Raw genomic sequence first — 16,943 nt, 5'->3', positions numbered from 1 at the left:
ATTGTCAACTTTCATAGGAATTCCAGTTGGTACAGAGAAGGCTTCCCCAATATCCATAATAACAAAATGCTCCCCAGCCTCTTTATCTATCCCTCCTCTTTATATCCCACCTTCATTTCCAATAACATTCAAAGAATTTCACTCTCAAACAGAATCTTCATGAGGAATGCTGTTCAGCATTTCAAACTTCTAAAACACAATCTAAAGCTGTGGGATGTGAAGAAGACAAGTGAAGAAAAATTGGAGGGGATATACAACTTTACCCAAGAGAAAGTAAGGGGATTGGATATAAAAGAGGGAGGAGGGAGAAATGAAGGCACCTTCCTGGAAAGAAAAAGACAAGAAATGGAAGATGATTAAATGAATCTTTAAAGAGTTTAAGCTGGGATCCCTGGGTGGTGCAGCGGTTTGGCGCCTGCCTTTGGCCCAGGGCGCGATCCTGGAGACCCGGGATCGAATCCCACGTCGGGCTCCCGGTGCATGGAGCCTGCTTCTCCCTCTGCCTGTGTCTCTGCCTCTATCTCTCTCTCTGTGACTATCATAAATAAATAAAATAAAATAAAATAAAAAATAAAGAGTATAAGCTTCCAGCTATAAGATGAATAAGTTCTGGGATCTAATGTACAGCATAGTGATGACAGTGAACAATACTTATTATTGTTCTTATATAATAAGTATATATAATATATATTATATAATATAATATATATTACAATACAATAGTATTACATACTTATTATTATTATTATACACTTGCAATTTGCTGGGAGAGTAAATAATCTTAAGAATTCTCACCACAGGGATCCCTGGGTGGCGCAGCTGTTTGGCGCCTGCCTTTGGCCCAGGGCACAATCCTGGAGACCCGGGATCGAATCCCACGTCGGGCTCCCGGTGCATGGAGCCTGCTTCTCCCTCTGCCTGTGTCTCTGCGCCTCTCTCTCTCTGTGACTATCATAAATAAATAAAAATTAAAAAAAAAAAGAATTCTCACCACAAAACAAAAACAGTAATTCTGTGAGGTGATGGATGTGATGGATGTGTTTACTGTGTTCATCACTCCACAAAGTATATGCATATCAAATCATCATGGAACACCTGGGTGGCTCAGTGGTTGAGCATCTGCCTTTGGCTCAGGTCACAATCCCAAGGTTCTGGGATCGACTACCGCATCAGGCTCCCTGTGGAGAGCCTGCTTCTCCCTCTGCCTATGTCTCTGCCTCTTTCTCTGTGTCTCTCATGAATAAATAAATAAAATATTTTTTAAAAATCATCATAGGGACGCCTTGGTGGCTCAGCGATTGGGGGTCTGCCTTCAATTCAGGGTGTGATCCTGGAGTCCTGGGATCAAGTGCCACATCGGGCTCCCCGCATGGAGCCTGCTTCTCCCTCTGCCTATGTCTCTGTCTCTCTCTCTCTCTCTCTCTCTGTCTCTCTCTGTGTATCTCTCATGGATAAATAAATAAAATCTTTTTAAAAATAAAAATCATCATAAATATGTACAATCTTATATGTCTAAAATTAGAAAGATTGTGAATTCCAAAATGAAAAGCCCAACAGTGTGAACCTTTCTTATGCATCAGTGAAAAAGAATGACCTGTAGCTACAAGTATCAATACGAATGAATGTCAAAAACAAAATTGAACATGGATAGACCTTGAGGGTATTATGCTAAGTGAAATAAGCCAGACAGAGAAAGACAAATACCATATGATTTCACTTACATGTGGAATCTAAAAAACAAACCAAATGAATAAACAAACAAAAAAGCAGAATCAGACTATAAATACAGAGAACAAACTGATGGTTGCCAGAAGAGAGGAGGGTAGGGATCAGGCAAAATGGGGGAAGGGGAGTGGGAAGTACAGGCTCGAAAAAAATCACAGGAATAAAAGGCACAGCATAGGGAATGTAGTAAAAGTATTGTAATAGTGTTGTATGGTGAGAGACAGTAGCTGCACTTGTGGTGAGCACAGCATGACATATAGAGTTGTTGAATCACTACACTGCACACTTGAAACTAACGTAACACTGTGTGTCAACTATACTCAAATTTTTAAACATTTTTCTTTAATTTCAACTCAATTAACATTAGTGTATTAATAGTTTCAGAGATAGAATTCAGTGATGCATCAGTTATGTATGACACCCAATGCTCACTACATCAAGTGCCCTCCTTAATGCCCATCACCCAATTACCCCATTCCCCACCCACCACCCCTCCAGCAACCCTCAGGTTGTTCCCTAGAGTTGACAGTCTCTTATGGTTTATCTCCCTCTCTGAATTTTTTAAAGGCTTTATTAATTTATATGAGAGAGAGTGTGTGTGTGAGAGAGCACAATCAGTGAAGAGGGAGGAGCAGGCTGCCCATTGACAGGGAGCCCAATGTGGGGCTCAATTCGAGGACCCCTGGGATCATGACATGAGCTGAAGGCAGTTGCTTAACCAACTGAGACACCCAGGCACCCCTCCCTCTCTGATTTAATCTTATTTTATTTTTCCTGCCCTTCCCTTATGTTCTCTGTTTTGTTTCTTAAATTCCACATGCGTGAAATTATATGGTATTTATCTTTCTCTAACTGACTTATTTCCCTTAGCATAATACCCTCTATTTCCATCCACATCATTTCAAATGGCAAGAGTCTTTCTGATGGCTGAATAATATTCCATTATATATATACACACATACATACAACCTCTTCTTTATCCATTCATCTGTTGATGGACATCTTGGCTCCTTCCATAATTTGGCTATTGTGGACATTGCTGCTATAAACATTGGGGTGCAGGTACCCCTTCAGATCACTATGTTTGTATTTTTTGGATAAATACCTAGAAGTGCAATTTCTGGGTCATAGGGTAGTTCCATTTTTTAATTTTTGGAGGAATTTACATACTGTTTACTGTTTACAGAGTGGCTGCACAAGCTTGCATTCCAACCAACAGTGTAAGAGGTTTACCCTTTTCCACATCCTTGCCAACACTTGTTGTTTCCTGTCTAGTTAATTTTAGCCTTTCTGGCCAGTGTGAGGTGGTATCTCATTAGGTTTTTTATTTGTATTTCCCAATATATGTGATGTGGAGATGTTTTTCATGTGTCTAATTAGCCATTTGTATGTCTTCTTTGGAGAAATGTCTGTTCATGTCTTCTGCTCATTTCTTGACTGGATTTCTTTTTGTTTTATGGGTGTTGAGTTTGATAAATTCTTTATAGATTTTGGATACTATCCCTTTATTGATAAGATAATTGCAAATATATTCTCCCATTCTGTATGTTGCCTTTTAGTTTTGTCGACTGTTTCCTTTGCTGTGCAAAAGCTTTTTATCTTGATGAAGTCTCAATGGTTCATTTTTGCTTTTGTTTCCTTTGCCTTTGGAGATGTGTCTAGCAAGAAGTTGCTGTGACCGAGGTCAAAGACACTGCTGTCTGTGTTCTCCTCTAGGATTTTGATGGATTCCTGTCTCACATTTAGGTTTCTCATCCATTTTGAATTTATTTTTGTGCATGGTGTAAGAAAGTGGTCCATTTTCATTCTTATGCATGAGGCTCTCCAGTTTTTCTAACATGATTTGTTGATGAAACTGTCTTTTTTTCCATTGAATATTCTTTCCTCCTTCATTGAAGATTAGTTGACCATAGAAAATTTTTTAAAATTAATAACACAAAATTGAGTGACAGAAACTAAATGATTCCATTTATGTAAAAGACAAAAATAGACAAATATAAAAATACATGATTCACACAGACACAGTTAGTACAACTGTAAGAAAACTGTCCTGTGTGCTTTTATACACTGTTTTTTTAATATATGATGGATTTCACAATTTAAGAAATTTAAAGTAATCTTGCATGCAGAAGCCTCTATTACTTCAGCAGATATTTATAGATGACCCATGTCTCTACCTTCAGGAGTCACAGGGAACAAGTCTGTTCACTTTTTCTATGTACAGAGAAATAGGAATTTGAAGACAATGATTGTGTAGCACACCCTACCTGAAACCTATCTAATTCATTTGTTATTATGATTTTCTGAGAAATTATGGTTTTCCTTAAGAGGATTAGAATCTGATTAGAGTGTGTAGACTCCATGGCAGGTTGGGGCAGGGGGAGATGGAGCTTTCCCCCACCTGTGCCCAAAGCAAGGGTACCAGGTGCAGTGCTCTGGAGAGTCACAGACCTGGTCAGTCTGAGACAAAGGTGCTCCTGGCACTGCTGGGACTCACAAAGCCAGGGTCCAGAAGGGCCAGCTGGGAGATTGGACATTTGCCCCATCTTGTCTCTAATTAGGAGATTGGGGATTAGGTCCCAGAGGATACTCCATGTGAAAAGCCCACAGCTCCTCCTGGTTCCTGTTCCTAAAGACAGGTTGCTCTAGCCCCAACTATTTAGTCCATGCTGCTGTTACAGGGGAGAAAGAAAACTGAGGTTATAGTGAGTCCTCTTTTTTTAAAGATTTATTTGCTTTAGAGGTGGTTGAGAGGGACACAGGGAGAGAGAGAGTCCCAAGCAGACTCTGCACTGAGCTCAGAGCCTGACACAGGTCTCAATCCCATGACCCCAAGATCACAACCTGAGCCAACACCAAGAGTCAGATGTTTAACTGACTGTGTCACCCAGGTGCCCTGTAGCAAGTCCTCTTGAGGAGAAGAAGGGAATTCAACCCAGAAAGACAAGACAGACCCAATACCTAGTGATGGTGACAAAATCTGAGGATGGTCAGAATTTCCAGGTAAGACCTCAGGGGGTAGAGATGTGCTTTGTTCACACACACACACACACACACACACATCTTTCCCCATCCTCCTCCTCTATTGCTTCCTCCTTTCCTGTCCCTTCCTCACTCTCACCCCAATACAACCTGACTCTCTTAGCTACCACAAGGAGAGCCTCGACTTGACAACCATGAATACCTGAGAGTCTAGCCTGAAATCAGTGCAGATCAGAGGTCCTCAAGCCTCTAGCAGTGGCCAAAACATTCTAGCTGTACTATAACAGCACTCAGGACCCCTGAACTATGCATGGACAATTCACTCTCAGCCCACTGGATCACAAGTGACTTCCAGAATCAGTCTATACCACCACCTAAAGAGCAAAGCAATCTCCACAACCATTAATAGGTCAACATGCCCTATCTCTCTCTCTCTTTTTTTTAAAGTACAAGCAGAAGTATTTGCAATAAGATTTATTTCAGCTCATTTTCCAATGGAGGTTCTTAGAAGGTACACAATTTAACCAAGAGGGTATACCTGGGACTCAACCCTGGACCTGCACATGTCACATGTCCGAGTGAAAGCTCTGTCATGGTATTACTAGGTCAGAGCCATTACCACCCAAGAGCATAATGGTAATATTGGTGACAACAGAACTTACAACTCTATATATGAAACTTTACAGTTTTCAAAGCTCAACTTCCCACAGACAGGGACCAAGAAAAAGTCCAATTTGCTCAGGACCAACAGTCTTCCTGGAAGTAAGATGTTCAGTTTTGAAAGCAGAGAAGTCTTGGGCAACCTTGGTAAACGAGTTGGTCGCTCTAGTAGGCACCCTCCTTTTGTTGTTTCTCTCTGTCAAGAGAAAACAATAATATTAGGAAAAGCTACTATTTGATGTGCATTTGATATAAGCCAATCACTGTTCTAGTTCTGTACAATCCTTATCTGATTTAATCCTCAACAACCTTCTGGTTTTGGCATTATTATCATCTTTAAGCAGATGCAGAAACTGAGGCCAGAAAAACTGAGCAGACAAGTTCAACATCACCGCCCACAGGAAGCTGAGGTCCAATGAAGGTTTCTCAGACCCAGAGGGAAAATACTTTATCATCACATCAAAGAGCAAGACTTTAGCAAAGGCTGGCACTGCCATCCTTCCATACCATCCAAATGCATGAGATAAAATCTCTGATTTTGGATTTTACATTATAGGTCCTGAAAAACTTTAAGTGATTCTGGTATTTTATTTTATTTTTTAAAGAATTTATTTATTTGCTCATGAGAGACACAGAGAGATAGCAGCAGAGAGAGAGGCAAAGGGAGAAGCAGGCTCCATAAAGGGAGCCTGATGGGGGACTCGATCCCAGGACCCCAGAATCATGCCCTGAGCCAAAGGCAAATGCTCAACCATTGAGCCACCTAGGCATCCCGATTCTGATATTTTAATGCATTCAACAGTCCTATATAGTAGGGGTTTTTTTCTCACATTATTATTTTATACTTTATTATTAAAAAAAATATGTTGTTTAGTTTCCCTGATTTTCCCAGGATCCAAAACAAGATGTTTTGGTTAACATCTTTTAGATTCTTTTTATTTATTTATTTTTTATTGGAGTTCAATTTGCCAACATATAGCATAAGACCCAGTGCTCATCCCATCAAGTGCCCACCTCAGTGCACGTCACCCAGTCACCCCCATCCCCCACCCACTTCTCTTTCTACCACCTCTTGTTCGTTTCCCAGAGTTAGGAGTCTCTCATGTTCTGTCACCCTCTCTGGTATTTCCCACTCATTTTCTCTCCTTTCCCCTTTAATCCCTTTCACTATTTTTTATATTTTTTTATAATAAATTTATTTTTTATTGGTGTTCAATTTGCCAACATACAGAATAACACCCAGTGCTCATCCCATCAAGTGCCCCCCTCAGTGCCCGTCACCCAGTCACCCCCACCCCCCGCCCTCCTCCCCTTCCACCACCCCTAGTTCGTTTCCCAGAGTTAGGAGTCTTTATGTTCTGTCTCCCTTTCTGATATTTCCCACACATTTCTTCCCCCTTCCCTTCTATTCCCTTTCACTATTATTTACATTCCCCAAATGAATGAGAACATACAATGTTTGTCCTTCTCCAATTGACTTACTTCACTCAACATAATACCCTCCAGTTCCATCCATGTTGAAGCAAATGGTGGGTATTTGTCATTTCTAATGGCTGAGGAATATTCCATTGTATACATAGACCACATCTTCTTTATCCATTCATCTTTCGATGGACACCGAGGCTCCTTCCACAGTTTGGCTATTGTGGACATCGCTGCTATAAACATTGGGGTGCATGTGTCCCAGCGTTTCATTGCATCTGTATCTTTGGGGTAAATCCCCAGCAGTGCAACAAAACCAGGAGTTGGTTCTTTGAAAGAATTAATAAGATAGATAAACCATTAGCCAGCCTTATTAAAAAGAAGAGAAAGAAGACTCAAATTAATAAAATCATGATTGAGAAAGGAGAGATCACTACCAACACCAAGGATACAAACGATTTTAAAAACATATTGTGAACAGCTATACGCCAATAAATTAGGCAATCTAGAAGAAATGGATGCATTTCTGGAAAACCACAAACTACCAAAACTGGAACTGGAAGAAATAGAAAACCTGATCAGGCCAATAACCGGGGAGGAAATTGAAGCAGTCATCAAAAACCTCACAAGACACAAGAGTCCAGGGCCAGATGGCTTCCCTGGGGAATTCTATCAAACGTTTAAAGAAGAAACCATACCTATTCTACTAAAGCTGTTTGGAAAGATAGAAAGAGATGGAATACTTCCAAACTCGTTCTATGAGGCCAGCATCACCTTAATTCCAAAACCAGACAAAGACCCCACCAAAAAGGAGAATTATAGACCAATATCCCTGATGAACATGGATGCAAAAATTCTCAACAACATACTAGCCATTAGGATACAACAATACATTAAGAAGATTATTCACCATGACCAAGTAGGATTTATCCCCGGGATGCAAAGCTGGTTCAACACTTGTAAAGTAATCATTGTGATTGATTATATCAACAAGAGAAAAAACAAGAACCATATGATCCTCTCAATAGATGCAGAGAAAGCATTTGACAAAATACAGCAACCACTCCTGATCAAAACCCTTCAGAGTGTAGGGATAGAGGGAACATTCCTCAGCATCTTAAAAGCCGTCTATGAAAAGCCCACAGCAAATATCATTCTCAATGGGGAAACACGGGGAGCCTTTCCCCTAAGATCAGGAACAATACAGGGATGTCCACTCTCACCACTGCTATCCAACATAGTTGTAGAAGTCCTAGCCTCAGCAATCAGACAACAAAAAGACATTAAAGGCATTCAAATTGGCAAAGAAGAAGTCAAACTCTCCCTCTTCGCCGATGACATGATACTCTACATAAAAAACCCAAAAGACTCCACCCCAAGATTGCTGTCTTGTTAATTTTCACCATTACCACTGGTGTAAGGTGGTATCTCATTGTGGTTTTGATTTGTATTTTCCCGATGGCAAGTGATTCAGAGCATTTTCTCATGTGCTTGTTGGCCATGTCTATATCTTCCTCTGTGAAATTTCTGTTGATGTCTTTTGCCCATTTCATGATTGTATTGTTTGCTTCTTTGCTGTTGAGTTTCATAAGTTCTTTATAGATCTTGGATACTAGCCCTTTATCTGATATGTCATTTGCAAATATCTTCTCCCATTCTGTAGGCTGTCTTTTAGGGGTTTTTTTAAATTATTATTTTATTGGAGTTCAATTTGTTAACATATACCATAGCACCCAGTGCTCATCCCACCAAGTGCCTCCACAGTGCCTGTCACCCAGTTACCCCATCCCCCACCCACCTCCCCTTCCACTACCCCTTGTTCATTTCCCAGAGTTAGGTGTCTCTCATGTTTTGTCACCCTCGCTGATATTTTCACTCATTTTCTCTCCTTTCCCTTTTTTTCCCTTTCACTAATTTTTATATTCCCCAAATGAATGAGACCATATAATGTTTGTCCTTCTCCGATTGACTTATTTCACTCAGCATAATACCCTCCAGGTCCCTCCAAGTCGAAGCAAATAGTAGGTATTTGGGGTGGTCACCCCTATGCAGAGCCACCAGTTGACAGAAAGAGCAGGTCAGCTGCGGTGGGGGAGAGAGACAGGATCTCTGTCTCCTGGGTCACAAACTGGCCTGCCTACTTGGAGGACAGAAGTGACCATGGAGGGAAATAGGCCACTCCGACTGGCAGATGGCAGTGTTAATACGCAAGGGAACTTACACTCAGGGCATGGCTTGTCTTGGGCGCCACAAGAGGGGTAGATAGCCACACTCACCTGCCAGAATCGTAGAAATTTGTATATAGAGAGGCCTCCTAGGGGTTCGGTCACTTTGCCATCCAGAGTGTCTCAGCATCTTGCTCTCTCAAGGCTGTGACCTTGAAAATGGTTCCCACTGTGGGAGCAGTGGGCAGAGCTATGTGCAGTGGGCAGGGTCAACCAGAGGTCCTCTCGGTGACCTCCTTCACCACGACAGCCCTGGGCCCCATCTTACCATCCTACAGGTAAGATTCCACAATGTGCCCTGAGCAGTCTGGAAGCGGGTGAGCTAGCATGGAAGTGGCTCGTTTGGTGGCTATCCGGCTGCATCAGATACCATAGCAACAGTACAGGCACATACAAAAGAAAATACAGATGAAGGTAATGATTGCTGAAAAAGTAACATATTTTTCCACTAAGAACCCCATGATCCAAACCACTGATTTATTAAGTCTCCTAGGCTTGGGCTCAGTTCACTTATGTCTTCCTGTGATTTAATAAAGATGATACATAAGGATCTTGTAAATAGTGTTGCATGGTGACAGAGGGTGGCTACACTTGTGAGCATTGCATAACATGATTGTATCACTATAATGTACCCCTGAAACTAATGTAACATTGTGTGTCAACTATACCCAAATTTAAAAAAAAAAAGAAAAAAAGGGGAAAAAAGAGGATACATTAGCAGATTTATCAGATATAAACACACAACATACTGTTTACATAATGGCACAGTAAGACAGTAATAATGCAAGACAGTAGTAATGTCCAAATCCATCCTATTTTGCAGGACAGCTTTTCTCATTAAAGACATTTCAGTGTTCAGGAAAGGCAGGCTTTACCAACTGTCATTTAAGGCTGTTTACCAACTATCATTAAAGCTTATAAATTTAGTAAGGGCTTTTACGTGTGTTATAGTGTCCTCCAGGCAAAATGATCATACCAGTAAGGGGAAAAAATGTAGGTCCATCTGGCCTTGAGGAGAGGGAAATTGACAATTTTTGTTACCAAGGGGTGAGTTCTCCCCTGCGCCCAGGGAAAACCTGGGATGCATTGACCCAACAACCATCCAGGTGGAAACCATGACCAAAATTTTTGCCATACAAGCAGTGGGTCCCCTTTGGGGCTACCCAATAAATATCTGGCCAGGGCATGCAGTCTGTACCAATATAGCTGCTACACTTTAGTGTGACAGAATGACTACATAGTTCCAGTGATATCCATCCCGTACCCCTGGTGTGACTGGGTTGGTTCTGCTCTGAGTGGCTTTTCTGTTCTGTGCCTGAGTGTTCTGTGTCTAACCTGGAATAGGCTACGTGAACACATACCAAATCTGAGTGCACTCACCCTTGTCTCTGCAGGTGGTATTTTTAGAACCCTCTCAGTCACCAATTTGACGGGCTGCCTGTATAGTTTGACTGACAGAAAAAGAATATCCATGCCCAGTGTTATTGATGGAATGTGCCAAGGCCCAGGTTTCTGGATCAGCATTGATAATATCAGATGTATTAGGAGTACTAGTCCTAGCTTGTTCTTCCTTTATGTGCTGCTTGAGCACCTTCCAATCCCCTCCCTGGAGTGCTGATGCGTACCACGGCAATCCTGATGAGCCAGAGACAGGCAGCTGCCCACATACCCAACAGTTGGATTAATGCTTTTTCAGGGCATACAAGGGAGCCCACTGTAGAAAGGCACTTCTATCAAGTGCCCATCCTGTGACTAGACACTGCAGGAGCAGCAGAAATCTAAAGTAAAAAAGATCTGTAGTAGGAATATGTATGAGGTTTTCCCCTTTACAAGGATTATACTTGTGGCCTTTTTTTTTTTTTTTTTTTTTTTTTTTTTTTTTTTTTTTATACTTGTGGCCTGATCCTTAGATGTCCTCAACGTGGCTGCAGCTTTAAGAATTCTACCTGGTTGTCCATACCATACATGTTGCCTCGGAAAGGTAGCATTGTTCCTAAGGATGGCAGCCTGGCTTGCATAGTGACAGGGGAAAGGTAGGGTTAGATCGGACAGGGTCCATACAAGGCATACTTAGAACACTCACTTGGATGGAGGGGGATAATGTATATTTTCACCAAGCCTCACCACTTGGGATCTTGGCCCCAGACTTGTTTGGCCATTGCCTTGGTTTGTGTTGTTTAGAACACACAGGACATGCTGTCAGTGCATTGCCCAAGTCACTGTACTTCATAAACAATCTGACATCCTGGACAATATGCCATCCTACCCAAGCACTATAGTATGGTGGCTGCTCTTTCTATGCACCCAATCTGCTGTATCTACTGAAGGGCCACTTGCTATGGGCATCAGCTAGGGCATCAGCTTCTTGATTGCCAAAGGGGATCAGTGTCTTGTGAGCTGGGACATGGGAGACAGTGAGGACTGCCTCGGGCTTTTGCTGGTGAACCCAAATGGCTTTCCACGTGTCCTGACCACACACAGGTCATGATCATCTATCCTTTGGCTTTCCATTGTCCAAACCATAGAATTAATCCCTTTAGAACAATCCAACTGTTAGTGCAAAGGGTTAATGCCCAGGGCTTATGGGTGATCACCAGCCAAACTGCTCTGAGTTCAGCCCACTGGCTGTTATAGAGCATTCCTGTTTCCATCCGGATGGTTGTCAATGTTGAGCTGAATAGTGACTGCAGTCCATGTGGGCCGGTTGCTCTGTCTAGATCCACCTGTATAGCAGGTATTGGTGGAAATTTCACCTACTGTCTCTGTAGGCTGCAGGCACCACCACAGGAATAGTGACAGGGCATTTGCAGGATCTACATCTTCTATAGGGCCTAGTGGCACCTGCATTTCTAGAAACAGTAAGCCAACAAACAGGGTGCTCCTCTGGTACAAATAGGCATGCCACTTAGTCAGCCTAAGAGTTTGAGCCATGGTAGAGGTGAGTCAATGGAACATACTTCCAATCCCTTGATAGGAAGGGAAGTTCTCACCACAATATACTCTTCTTTCATGAGCAACTCTGCCTAGAGGAGAATGTGCACACTCCTAGGAGCTATTGCTCTATGGGAGGTCATCGAGCTGAGACCAAAATCCTAGGAGCACTCTCCTGTTGTCAGCCACATACCTTCCTTGTGCCCAACCCATACCTTCCAGAGTCATAGACGCATCTACATCAAATGGCACCCTGTGGGGCACCAGGGTGGCTTAGGTTGAGCATCTGCCTTTGGCTCAGGTCATGACCCTGGGGTCCTAGGATCGAGTCCCACATCGGGCTCCCCGCAGGGAAACTGCTTCTCCCTCTGCCTATGTCTCTACCTCTCTCTGTGTGTCTCTCGTGAATTAATAAATAAAATCTTTTAATAAAAACAAAACAAAACAAAACATATGGCACCCTTGCTGGGGAAATGCCTAGAGCTTTGATTAGCTTCACTTGAATTTTGCCTTCCCATGTCCCTTCCCACATGCCCTGCCTTCACCAGATCACCACCCTTTCGAACCTGGACTGTGACCAGGCTCCTGACTAGTTTCCCCCAACCCCTCCTGCTCACATCAATCAGAGTGATCTTTTGAAAATGTAAATCTCACCATGTCTCTGCCCTCCCTTCAACCTCTCAGGAGCAACTCATCACTTTGGAGATGAAATACATAAATAAGTATTTAGCATGGCCTGAAATGCTCTGTTGTTTGGCCTCTACTTAATTCTCTGGGCTTGTCACACCTCACTCCCCATTATTCTCTGAGCTCCAGCCCCACGTGCTTCACTTCTTCAGATGTCCCATTTACTTTCCCGCCTCCAGGCCTTGTACATGATACTACTCCCATTTGAAACACTCTCCCCTGCATTTTTATTTAGTTAATTTCTCCCTGTAAGCCCCATGGAAAAAAAAAAGAACCATGGCTACTGAGCTTATCATTAAGATCTTAAGCCCAGAAAATAGTAGAGCACAATAAATTTTAGCTCTGTGAACTAATAGACATTCTGCTAACAAGAATGACAGGTTAGCTGTAAGACACACCATAGAAATAGGGTGATTCCAGGCTGCAGCTTCCCACCCCATAACCATCAATCCACACAGGGCTGGGCCATTCAGCCCTAACTTCAGGCTCAGCCCATTCCAATCTCTTGGGGAGAGGTTCTCAACCCTAGAAGGACATTCCAAGTGGTTTTCAATCCTGAGAGCTTTTAAAAATCACCTGTGCCTGGGCCCACTGTAAGAACGTTTATCTAATTTCCTGAGTGCTGACTCTATGGCTGGCGCTGGCCTCTGGTTACTTCCAGTCTGCTGCTTCATCAAACACAATCACATTTCTTTATCAGTCTTAGAATCATGCTCTTGCATATGCATCTCTAAGATGCACAAAGGGCATCAGTGTCTCTGCAACAGATGCTGGAAGGCTTCTTGCAGAAGGTGATATTGAGCTCATTCTGCAACAAGAAGAGATTTTCAGGTAAACAAGAAAGAGGTTGAACATTTCAGGCAAGAGGAACAATGTGAAGTGTTAGGAGAACCACAAAAAGAATTTGTGTATTGTCCACAATAGCCAATAATAAAATATTGAGCCCTAAGAATAATGGGGAAAGCAAGCCAAGGGAATCCCTCTCCCCAAGTAGCATGATTGTCTTCATCACACAGAACCTGGGACCCACTTAACCAAACTTTTCCATCCTCCCCAGGTACCAAAGAATGAGTCATCCCTGGCATTCCCCTGCCACCAGCTATCATGGAGTGCCCAAAGGAGATGGAGAGGGAGTCTCCATGGAGTCTAGTACAGCAGAGAGGGAAGGATTCAGGACAAAAACAGAGAGAGGCCATTCTCCCAGGGCCCAAGAAGAGTATAAGTCCTCCTGTTCCTATGTTGGAGTGGGGACATCCCTGCTACCTGCCCCTACCATTCTCACCCCAAGGGCTGAATTGAAGGTGCTCTGCCAGAAGATCTCCCCACCCACCTCCACCTTCTAGGTATATCCTAACAACCCAGTAACTACACACCATCATAGGGAGAGTATCTGGACTAAGACATATCAAATGCCTGTGTCAAAGAGGAATGGGCTAGGAACTCAAGCTTGCTTGGAACTAGTCAAGCCACATATTGAGAAATGCCAAGAGGCCAACCTCACCAAACTTAAATGCGTTTATGAGTATACTAGGGCCTGGAGAGAGAGGATGGGTCAAAACAGTCAAAACAGCCAACAAAACTGAGTGAAGTAAGTCAATCGGAGAAGGACAAACAGTGTATGTTCTTATTCATTTGGGGAATATAAATAATAGTGAAAGGGAATATAAGGGAAGGGAGAAGAAATGTGTGGGAAATATCAGAAAGGGAGACAGAACATAAAGACTCCTAACTCTGGGAAACGAACTAGGGGTGACGGAAGGGGAGGAGGGCAGGGGGTGGGGGTGACTGGGTGACGGGCACTGAGGGGGACACTTGACGGGATGAGTACTGGGTGTTATTCTGTATGTTGGTAAATTGAACACCAATAAAAAATTAATTTATTAAAAAAAAACAGCCAACAGAGAGCAAGGAGCTAGCAGGAAAAGAATCCTCCAGAAAGTTAGAATTTTAAGATGTCAGAGCTGAAAATGCTCTCCAATATGACCTAGGGTCTTACTACTTAAAGCATGGTGCCCAAACCAGCAGCATCAGCAGCATCTGGGGGTTTGCTAGAAATGAACGCAGAATCTCAGCCCCAGTTTGCATTCCCACCGATAGTGCAAGAGGGTCCCCCCTTCTCCACATCTTCTCCAACATTTGTTTTCTGTCTTGTTAATTTTCACCATTCTAACTGGTACAAGGTGGTATCTCACAATGTCCACAATAGCCAAACTGTGGAAGGAGCCATGATGTCCTTCAACTCACTAATTAATGGATAAAGAAGATATGGTCTATATATACAATGGAATATTACTCAGCCATCAGAAAGGACAAATACCCACCATTTGCTGTGATGTGGATGGAACTGGAAAATATTATGCTGAGTGAAGTAAGTCAATCGGAGAAGGACAATCATCATATGGTTTCACTCCTATGGGGAATATAAGAAATAGTGAAAGGGACTAGAAGGGAAAGGAGGGGAATTGAGTGGGAAAAATCAGAGAGGGAGACAAACCATAAGAGACTCCTAACTCTCAGAAATGAACAAAGGGTTGTGGAAGAGGAGGTGGGTGGAGCATTGGGGTAACTGGGTGATGGGCACTGAGGAGGGCACTTGATGGGATGAGCATTGGGTGTTATACTATATGTTGGCAAATTGAACTTCAATAAAAACAAATTTAAAAAGAAGAATCTCAGCCCCTTCCCAGTCTTTCTGAGGCAGAATCTGCATTTAACAAGATATCTGGTTGATTCCTATGCACACTCAAGATTAAGAAACTCTGCTGCCCAGGAGTCCCAAATCATGTAGCATACCACAATTACCTGGAAATTTCTTTCAAGTACCTATTTCTGAGGCCTGCTCTAGATCAACTGAATCAGAATTTCTGGACACCATGCACAGCCATATATTTTTACACAAAGCTTCACCAGTAATTCTAATGACGGAAGTCCATAGCGTACACTGAAAACCACTGATCTAGCCCATCTGCTCAATCTAAAGATCACAGAACAGAAACAAGACAGTGGCAACCATCAGGCTTGGGTGAGCCATTAAGCGATCTAGTTAGAGTCTCTGCCTAGAGACAAAGAAATTGCCTTTGGACCCTGACGTGAGTTTAAGCCCCAACTTTATTCCTTCATGGCTATGCATCTTGGAACAACTCCCCATTCTTTGGAACTCAATTTTCTGACCTTCAAGGAAAGATATGCTAGAATATTCTCATGGGAGAGAAATTAATGGAGAATTAACTGTGTTTTGTGCATGTGTACACATGTGCACACACACACTCCATAATTGAAGTTTGGGGATCCTTGCACTGAAAAATTTCAAGGCAATTTAAAAGCTGTGAAGTGTCACTGTCCCCATTTACAGATGGAGAAATGGAAAGGCACTTGAAGCAGCTCTGTTCCTCACATTGTGAAGGTGAGTAGTGCTTGTTTTCCAGACAGGACACTGAAACACACAAGGGGTTGACTAATGGGTTCTGAATGCAGAACTTCAGCCATCCAGTTGATTAGTTCACAGAGAACAAGTAGTTTCTCTATCCCTAGAGGCTTTCCGAACTCCACCAGTGACCCCACTAAGGAGGAGGGGAAGATCCTTAAAATTCTGTATCCCCAAGGATAGAGGGAAGAATTAGGCAGAGTCCCAAATGCTTGATTAGGTGAGAGAGACAAACACTTAGGTAATTATAAAACAATGGAGGAGGTCTATAGTACAGAGTCTAGTGACTGGGGCTCCAACATGAGAGGTTGGACAGTTGGGTGTTGAGATGAAGCTTCCTAGGAAAAAGTGACCCTGAATCATAATAGAAAAGAAAGGTTAGTTCTGGATGTGTGTATGGGGCAAAAGTGATACAACTTTCTGAAGTGCCCTGAGGTTCTTTAGCTGGGATCCCATCTTTGGTCAGAGCACCCGGCAGAATGGGTCATATACATATACATAAAAATCATTTTGTGCTTTTTCATCAATTTGTATATTTTTCTGAAAATCATGCTTTCATCTCAATATGTTTTTGAGATTTCTCAACATTAATATATATAAGTTGAACCCATACCTGTTTAACTCCCATGAGCCTACTGATAAACATTTAGGCTTGGCTGATGTTTGGCCATTACAAACAGTCCAGGAGTGAATGTACTCTTGTGCATGTCTCCTTGTATACACATGTGAGAGTTTTCAAAAGTAAACACCAAGAAGCAGAATTACTAGGTGTTATGGACTGATTGTGTCCTCCCCAGTTCATATGTTGAAGCCCTACCCCTCAGTGTGATGTAATTTGGAAGCGGAGCCTTTTGGACAATAATCAGATTTTGAAGAGGTCGTGAGGG

This window comes from Canis lupus, chromosome 9, assembly GCF_011100685.1.
Source record: "Canis lupus familiaris isolate Mischka breed German Shepherd chromosome 9, alternate assembly UU_Cfam_GSD_1.0, whole genome shotgun sequence".
Lineage (NCBI taxonomy): Eukaryota > Metazoa > Chordata > Mammalia > Carnivora > Canidae > Canis > Canis lupus.
The sequence above is the reverse complement of the archived record's forward strand: the minus strand, read 5'-3'. Positions refer to the sequence as shown.